This window comes from Desmodus rotundus, chromosome 4 (assembly GCF_022682495.2).
Source record: "Desmodus rotundus isolate HL8 chromosome 4, HLdesRot8A.1, whole genome shotgun sequence".
Classification (NCBI taxonomy): domain Eukaryota; kingdom Metazoa; phylum Chordata; class Mammalia; order Chiroptera; family Phyllostomidae; genus Desmodus; species Desmodus rotundus.
In genome coordinates, this window is record NC_071390.1 from 43,663,863 (window position 1) to 43,671,925 (window position 8,063).

General features: G+C 44.2%; 1 pseudogene; it reads right to left on the reverse strand.

The window, feature by feature from the left end:
• Positions 1-3,149: 3,149 nt before the first annotated feature.
• On the reverse strand, positions 3,150-4,194 carry LOC112305330 (large ribosomal subunit protein eL8-like; annotated as a pseudogene).
• Positions 4,195-8,063: the final 3,869 nt, after the last annotated feature.

Below are 8,063 nucleotides of genomic sequence, written 5' to 3' on the forward strand. Positions count from 1 at the left end.
GTAAAATGATGATATTATGTGAAAACATTTACTTTCTCATTTCTGCAGAGGCAGGCTTCATTTTCTTTACAAATAGAAACATTAGAGGGTATCAAACATGCAAAAATCCCTGTGATACTAGACAGAGTGAGATGTGAGACCGAAAAACTGATCATGTTTTGTTTCTTCTATTTCCTGTAACTTGTGGGAACAGACTGTCCTAAACTCCATGGTGTCGTACCCTTCTACTGAATGTTTTTCTTTCTTTCTTTTTTTAAAGGCTTTATTTATTTACTTTTAGAGAGAGGGGGAAAGAGAGGGAGAGAAACATCAAGGTATGAGAGATGCATCAATCCGTTGCCTCTCATACGCCCCTACCTGGGGACCTGGCCTGCAACCCAGGCATGTGCCCTGACTGGGAATCGAACCAGTGACCTTTTTGTATACAAGCCGGTGCTCAATCCACTGAACCACACCAGCCAGGGGTGAACGTTTTTCATGTGCAGGCGTTCCCAGATGAAGTGAGCTTCATGATATAACAGTGGCCGTGGCCTCAGGAGGCTGAAACAGATTATCCAAAGGCTCCCAGAAACATCACTGTTTCATACTATCTTAGTAATCACATTAATTCAGCTCAACAAGCTTTTCTTGTCCACAATATGAGTCTGATACTTGGCTAGTGCAGGATGTGCAATAGTAGCCATGACACAATTTGATATTCAAGAGTAAAGTTTCATAGTGTTCCATATGAAGTATTGTTATTTTTTGTACAATTGGGGCATTTATTTTCAGTTGGACTCCAATTAGTCTGTGACTGGCCACTGACTACCGACATGCCAAAGAACACAGAGAAAGCAGAGTTGACTTTAAAGAGCGTCCCCTTCATTCCCATACCAGTGAGTAAAGTAAGCAGGTCATGTTTACGGGGAATAATAGTGGAAGAAAACTATTTGTAAAATCTCTAAAGAGAACATGATGTATTTGTAGGTTCAAAGTGTAAAAGTTATATACAAAGAATTACAGGGAATCTGAAAGAAGAAAATGGCCTCCTCACACCAAGTATCACTGGAAAAGACTTGGGGAATACCAAGGGTGATAATAACGAGGACATCAACTTGAAATTGATGTCCTCCTCATCATCACCACATTCGCTTATTTAGTACTTGCTGTGACTCAGGCTTTGTGCTGATTTATGTGTTTTAGTTTACCTAATTTTTCAAAGAACTATGTGAGATAGGTCCCCTTATGCTGGTTTTATAGATGAGGGAACTGGAGAGGTTAACTACTTTGCCCAAGATCACACAGCCAGAATGTAGTAGAGCCATTACTCAGCTAGATTTTCTGCCTTAAGATCTTAATCAGCATACTACAGGTGCTTACCATTAAATACTCTATACCATATAATTTTCATTTCACCATCTGGGCTCATCCTTTCCACAAAATCTGGTTGTTATCTTGCATTTCAGAGTTAAATATGCCATCCAGGTATATTTGTATACAGATACCCATAATGAATGCATGCTTTTTACCCATTAATTTCAGAATTCTGGTAACTAGAGTTGATACAAACAACCTCTTTTACAAAATGATGTGCTTACAAGACTTAATTCTTTCTGGACATGCTGGTATTATAGTCTATTACAATAATTTGATGCCCTTTCCATTTCCAAAGGAAACTACTAAGGCAAGCATATAAAGTCAACCACAAAAACATCTCTTCTGTTGAAGCAATAGAAATGCCTTTTAAGGTGAGAATACATTGAAAATCTCCAACACTTTCGCTTTCCTGGTTCTCTTTTCCAGCTGGTTTGAATTGTCGTTATAGTGTCTGGGGTCTCTGAAAAGAACTGCCTCGTATTAAACCAGCTTGACAGCAGTTTTCTTGTTTCATCAGCAGTGACAGCCTGCCAGAGGATTCTGCTCTGTGTAGAATGCTCTTGCTGGCTTTCTAATCATCATCTTCTAAAGATTATTCCCCCCCTCTAAATTAAAAAAAAAAAAAAAGAATCCTGTTTGTTTTGTTGGCTTGATGTGTTTTGAGTATGGTTTTGAACATGTCATTTAATATGATTTTATTGAAATGATTACCTTTGGGTTTTCTTGTCAGAACTAGTGATGCCTGTCTGACCATCTAGATCTTTTGGTTATTCTCCCCCCTTCCCCTTCTTTTAAAATTGTGATGTTGTGGCCTAAAAACAGCAAAAAAAAATTATTTTCACAGCAAACTTTCCCTTTTGAGTTTTGCTTTCCCCTGGAGGTTCAGGGACAAAATGATCCTCTTTTCTCTCTTTGTATTTTGTAAAAATTATGAAATAGCTATTTTTTTCTTTTTACTTTGTCTTTTTAGTTTTTCATCTCTATAATTCATCTTATTGAAACAGGTAGGTATCACTGCTTTTCCCTTAGGTATTCAGAGTATTCTTCATTATTTTGAAGGATAATAGAGAGAACTAGAAAGGACTATGTTTATCAGTGGAATCTGAGATCACTGAGCAATTGTTATTTGTGGGTGAAGTTAACTGTAGCCTTCTCAAAGGTGAGAGTTAAGTTTGTCCCATTTAACACCCATGATTCTATAATATTTTATACTGGCTTACATTTTATTTTGTGTATACGTTTTATTTTAGAGTACATTTTAATAATTTGTTCTTAGCACTGTCTCGTTTCCTGGAGCTGTCTTCCTCTCTCTAGAAGACAGTTCTACTTATCCAGGGGCCATCTGACTACATTAGGAATATTTGAGAGGAATAACTAATCATGTAGCTCTAAAAGTCTTTTGACTTTGAGAATTTGAAGAACCTCTAAAGACAATTGACAGGAGGATACAGAAACCTCACTGAAACGAGTACCTATAGATATTTCCTACAAAGTGTGGGGACAGCTGAGCCATCCATTACCAAGGCAGCTACTCTTTCCTCTCGCTCTTGAACCACAGGGTCTCAGGTGTCCGCCTCCTTCTTTATATTGCTCCCGTCCACTTTTATGCAGATTAGTATACTATTTACACATCTCTCTCCACCAAAATGGTGAGCTCAGAGTCACGTGTCCTTTTACTTCGATTGTACCACTGAGTACAGCTGAGACAGCTTTTGATTTAATCTTTTTTTTTTTTTTTTCCGAAGGAGAGTTTTTAATTACTTTTAATGTACAGAAACCTCCACAGTGCACACTCAGCCCAGCGTGGTGGCCAGTTCCTTAGTCTTGGCCTTTTCCAGTTTGGTGATGTGAGCCACCGACTTTGGATCCAGGGCACTGCCTCCCCAGTGGCAGCGGATCTCACCATATCTGTCCTTGTAATTGGTCTGGAGAGCTTCCACCAGCTTAGCCAGAGCTCCTTTGTCTTCAGAGTTAGCCTGTGTGAAGGTGCTTGCGGTGCAGGTCTTCCTGTGGACCAGACACTGCAGCCTGACCTCCCCCCTGGTGATGCAGTAGGGAGCCCCCATCTTCTGACACAGGGTGGGCAGGAAGACAACCAGCTGATGGGATCCACATCATGTGCCGTCACTGCCAGCTGGGCCTTCTTGTTCTCCACCAGGGTGGTGACGGTGTCAACCCCTGCTCGGAGGACAGGTGGCCTCTTGGTAGGGTCATCACCTTTGCTGGCAGCATTTTTCTTGGCCCAGGCCAGAAATCTCTGCTTCTTCTCTTGCTTCGTCTCTGGTTGGTACTCGTGGGCCAGCTTTTCATTTAATTTCTTAAAGAAGTATTTTGATGGGGTGCTGGCTAGACAATGGATTGCCAGGTCCCTAGTGTCTACTATTGATCCAATCAATCATAGCAATTCTGCAATGGATAACTTGTGCACTTTAGACTGCCTCAGGGTCAAGGGCAGAGAAGGCATATTGACTAGAAGTTCTGTGATAGGAACTGTGACTGGCTAAGGAGGTAGGTGGCCTTGAAAAAACCTGTTTTGTTTACAGACCAAATCACCCTTCTTGTTTAATTTATAAATAAACTCAGCTGTGTGTATTAAGACAAATACCTCATCATATCTTTAATCCGCTTTCACTGACTTAGGCCCTTTCAATTATATTAAAAGCAATTGTCTAGGATCTTCCTTGCTGTGTTGCAACCATTCAAGGCCAGGCAGGTTCATGTTATTCGCACAGACAGAATAATATTCACAGAGCCGTTGGGATGCCTGGCATGCTTTTACTCATGGGTGGGTGAGCCACACACACTGCAAACCGTGTATCCCAGCATGTCACACGTCATGGCCCTTGCTTCCCAGCGTGTCACCCATCATGGCACCTGTCCCCTTGAGTGTATCTCATCATTGCACCCAGCAGGGAGTCCCTAACTATTTAAGTTCTAGAGGGGAACAAAGCCCCCCAAATGCCAGAACATTACACAACCTAACATAATTCTGCACATGCAGGCCCACTTCATGTTAAGGGAACAGTTTACTGGACCCAGTTTCAAGGCTATCAGAACAGTAGTTATCAGGTGTCTGCAAGGTTATGGGAACACAGCTTCCCTTAGTTACCCAGACACCTGGGTGAGGAAGCCAGACCGGCTCCATTTACCCAGCACTTGCTTTCTCCCTATTTTATTCTTGGCTTTCTTTCTGCCTGGCTTCTGGCCGTCCCTTCTCTCTCATGTAGGTACCAGCACAACCCCTTTGGCTATAAGGCAGATCTGCTGGTTTTTCTGGACCCTGACTCTTCCCTCTTCTAGTGCCTCAGGAAGGATATCCCACTTTAAGTTTTTTCAACCCAAACTCCAGTACCAGATTATTGGTATTTGGACTCCCTTCGAGGTATTGTTTGCATGTTTAGTTTACTTGTGGGATTCTCCAGTGTCTTTCTAAAAAGAGTGGATGGAAAGTTTTAACTGGCAGAGCAGACAGTTTCTTGTAACTGTGTTGGTCATGTCTCAAAAGTGGGATATACATTATTTTCTGAAACACAAATGAAAACTAAGTTAGCAGTTAGGAACAAGTAGGGCTATTGCGGTGAGAAATCCAGATCAGTAATCTCGTCTTGTTGGAAGCACATCCTAACCGGGAGGACCTCTTTCCGGGTTAAAGATATTAGTTATTTGCACTTGTAAGTTCCTTGTGTTCAGATTTTTGACTTTTTATCTTAGCTACCTTTTAAAAAAAAAAAAAATCCTCACCTGAGGACATGCTCACTGATTTTAGAGAGAGGGGAAAAGAGGGAGGGAGAGAAGCATCTATTGATTTCCTCTTGTACACATGCTGACTGGAGACAGAACTCTCAACCTAGGTATGTGCCCTGACTGGGAATTGAACCCACAATCTTCCAGGTTTCTGGAGGATGCTCCAACCATCTGAGCTACACTGGACAGGGCTATCTTGTCTATGTTTGAGGTCTATATTAGAGTTTTATTTGAGGTTCAGAGAAATCACTCACTTCACAGTTATTTTGCAGGCTTCCTGATAAATTCACTATTGGCCTTTCTATCAAAGGAGGGTGTAAAAATGAATCTGCATCTTTTAATGGCAACATCAAAGCACAGCTGCTCTTCCTCTCCTGCCCAGGATGTATGCCCTGACACAGGACATTGCGTTCCATCCTGATCCCAGTACACTGAGCAGTTATCTAGACAGCAGCCTGAGGGAATCACTTTATCCGTCTTCGAAGTCAGAGTCATGAGAAGAACTGCTTATGGAAGTTTCAGTGTCCGGCCATACTGCACAAAATGATTTAAACTGGAGGTAGAGGGCAAAATTTGGGGACTGACATCAGCAATGATGAGGTGTCCTACATTCCTCAGGGAACATGGCTAGAACACAGGAGGCCAGGTATGAGGAAGAATGTCACCTCTGGTGACATTTTGGCCTCCATTTCCTCAGTAAAATTAAAATGTTGGGTGGGATTAGCAGTTTCTAACTCGGCCAGTGGCTTGCTCGGGTATATGGCGACTGGCTGCAAGGGTGTAGCAGGTAATGGGTTACAAATTACATTGAAAATAGTGAGGTTTGGGAAATAATTTTGTTTTTAAAGAGTGAACTCAGGCTGTTCCTATAAAATTATTCTTGCCTGCTTGCATTATGGTATGCTTTCATAAGTAAAACACCAGAGAGGTGTATTAGTTTTCTAGGACTGTCATAACAAAAGTAGCTTAAAACAAGAGATATTTATTCCCTCACAGTTCTGGAGGCCAGAAGTCCAAAATCAAGGTGTTGGCAGGGTTGTGCTCCCTCCAAAGCCTTTAGGCGGCAGCCTGCTGAATCACGAATCCTAACAAACATCAGTCGCATCAACAGCCAGTGGGGAACTGTCCAGGCACTCGCAAACAGTGAGCTAACGCTGTGTTTGCTTTCTTGGAGACACAGCTGTCTCTTGAGAAATGAGTGAAACAGTATCCCTAGTTGAGGACTTTAACTCCTCTCACTTCTGGATTTTTTTTGGAGGGTCCTTGACTTGGCTTTGTGGCCCAACTGTCAGAGCTGTTTAGAGGGACCTTACTGGAATGATCCTAGGGAACTGGGATTTATCCCATCTTCAAGTTGTCCAGGGAGTGCATTCTCCTTAAGATCCATTCCAATGCTCAACACTCCCACTCTGGATAGCTTTTGTTCAGCAGTTAATATTTAATGTGGTAGGCTAAGAGGGTTTTCCTCTGTTCATGCTTAGAGGAAAGAGTGATCTGCTTTTCACACTCCTTAAAATGAGCAACACAGTTCACTGCAGGCTTCTCGCGGAGGGCCCATAGTTATCATAGGCAGTTAACCAGGTGAGCTGGGGTGGCAGTGGCGCCAGGCCTCGAGCAGAGACCCACCTTTCTCCGAAGTCAGGCCCTGCAGTCTGCATGGGAACCAGCACACATGACTGGCGGAACCTGTGCCCCGCGGTCGTGACCCCTCCCTTCTCCCCTAAAACCTTTTATGAGACTTTGTGGCACGGCTGCTTTCTGAGTAAGCATGCTGGTCCTCGGACGGTTGCGAGTTTTCCATGGTCTCAGCCTGCTTGAAAGATGCAGCCCTTGCCCCCCACTGGCCTCTGCGGCCTTGCCGACTGCACCCCGGGGGCAACTCCCGGTTCGGTGTATCAGCCTTCGCCCAGTCGCCTCTAACCACCAACAGCCTGTACATCAGCAAGGGTGTGGTCGCCAAGCGCAAGCTCAAGCTTTTGTTCATCAGATCACCTTGGCTATCAAACCTCGGTGGAGGCGGAGAACACTTTTAACAGGACAAACAAGCTCCCCTCGCGTCTCTGTGACTTCTGGGCCCACGGCAGAGCGTGCCCACCATATGCAGACAAAGAAGGGCCGCCTGTGCTGTGCTGCGCTCCTGTCTCTTCTCTGCATCCTCGGCCACCGCCCTGCTGGACGCCCCGCCAGGACCAAGCCACGCCTGCCGCCGTGTCCAGCCCAGCAACGGCTCCGGAGCAGCTTGTCCACTCCGAGTTCAAGCTGTTTGGCAACAACACTGTGCTCACGGTCGACTCTCCGTGGGTGTGATCCCTGACGCCTACGAGAAGGAAGTCGGTTTGATGGCAGCCAAACGGAAATCGATCCTGGTCACCCGCTGCCCCGTGGTCAGAGGTTCGGGTCTGCCGTTGATCCTACACCAAGATCTGAACCAGAACATTCTACTTTAGTTGATATAGAACATCTGCTGATGGCTTTTATAAGGACAAGAAAAAAGGGAGGGTGACTGCAGTTTTTAACCTTATAATCCATATCTTTGAAGAATAAAACACTAAATGTGAGATGTTTGTGAAAATAAGTTTCCTACCGTGTGAGCGACGGCATAACCGCTGGGGCCAGAGAGGAGATGAGGCGGGTGGAGGCCACTCAGTGCTCATGCGCGTAGCACGTGTGGAGCAAGTCTGCCAGCATCCCACGCCATTCTTTGGAACCCCAAACCAGACCTTAGGCACAGTGGCACTTCCTGTACCTCACAAGTTAAGTGCCAACGTACTGGATAAGGGCCTCCCAGTGGTGCTGGGAGAGCCCTGGGAGACTGAGGGTGCCTCGGAGCACCTTCTTCAACTTTAGTGGCCCAACTCTGAGTTTATAGATGGGACTCAAGCATGAGAGCACTTAAAAGAAAGTATTTCATTATGTAAAATTAAAAATTTTTTCTTGAGCCATTCCAGATGGCAAAGTCTCAG